Genomic DNA, 1,355 nt, shown 5'->3' on the forward strand with positions numbered 1-1,355 from the left:
TCATGAAAGGCTCTTGGTGTGGACGACAGGTAAATCCTTTCTGTTGCTAGTGAGCTGCCCCGGCTTGCCTTCCCTGGAGTCTGTGAGAGGGCATTAAGTTATCACTCAACCTGTCATCTCCCTCCTCCCACCACAGGTATGCAGGGAGCTCACCTGTCCCCACCACCTGTCAGAGGGTGCCTACACCTTAATCCCATGAAAACATCACTTTGAATCACACCACCAGGGTTTCCAAACCTACCCAACTCACAACAGCTTTGTTTAAAAAAAAAAAAAAAGAACTTCTATTGTGATTTGTTGCAGTTCAAATTGGTTTTCCATTCATTCAAATTTTGGTTTACAACATAAATTCACACACCTGCAATGCAACTGACCAACTTCATTCGTGAGATTCTCATTTGCACTTAAACCTCTTTGCCTATCTCTTTCTGCTTTCAAAGGGTTTAACTCTGGCGAAAATAGGTTTCTTTCCTTTTTAAAAGAATTATTTATTATTTTAATATTATTTTATTAATTTTAGTGAACATTTACAGAGATTTTGGATTTCCATTCATTCCTTGCTGCACTTTTCAAAATAATTGAATTTTTAAAAATATTTTCCTTTTTTTAAAATTATATTTTCAAATCTGGCCTGACTGGTACGGGAAGAGATTGCCCCTCCTGCTCCAGCAGAGCATCTGGTGGATTTGAACTATGCCTCTGGGATTCCAGTGCGGCTTTTTGCAACTAGGAATAATTGATTTGTTAAAATTATTTTTAATAAAAGTTTACAGAAACTTAGGATTTTCAGTCATTCAAGGTTGCACGAAAATAGGGTTCTTTTGGCCTTCAATCCTGTTCAAGCATTTATTTACATTTGATTTTATAACATTCCTTGCAATCCTCACAATATAACATCATTTCCCTATTCCCTCCCTGTGAATCTAATTTTCATTCACCCTTATAGTTAACTTTTTCCTGGCTTTTAAGGGCTTATTTCTGAGAAAATGTTTCTCTCTTAACCTTCTCTGGTTGGCTGTAGGACTCAATCACCATATACACTTTGGGTTTTTAGTATTAATTTCAATACTCACAATGTGACAATTCTCACTGCCTTCTTGTGACTCTCAATCCCATTCACCCCTCTATTCTGCTCCTTCCCACTTTAAAAAAGATTTATTCTGGGAAAATGCTGCTTTCTTGTCCTTATGCTTCCCTGGACTAGTCAATCATTTAGATCCATTTTAATTTGCAGTATTAATTATAAAAAGTGACTAATGTACAATGAGTGAATGCAAATTCAAAGTCTCTGTAAATTTTCAACAAACATTAATAATAAAAAGTTTTAAAAAAGAAATATTCTGACTGTATGTCTT

Source organism: Elephantulus edwardii, unplaced genomic scaffold (genome assembly GCF_000299155.1).
Source record: "Elephantulus edwardii isolate Elephantulus edwardi_28Jun2011 unplaced genomic scaffold, EleEdw1.0 scaffold00529, whole genome shotgun sequence".
NCBI classification, from domain to species: domain Eukaryota; kingdom Metazoa; phylum Chordata; class Mammalia; order Macroscelidea; family Macroscelididae; genus Elephantulus; species Elephantulus edwardii.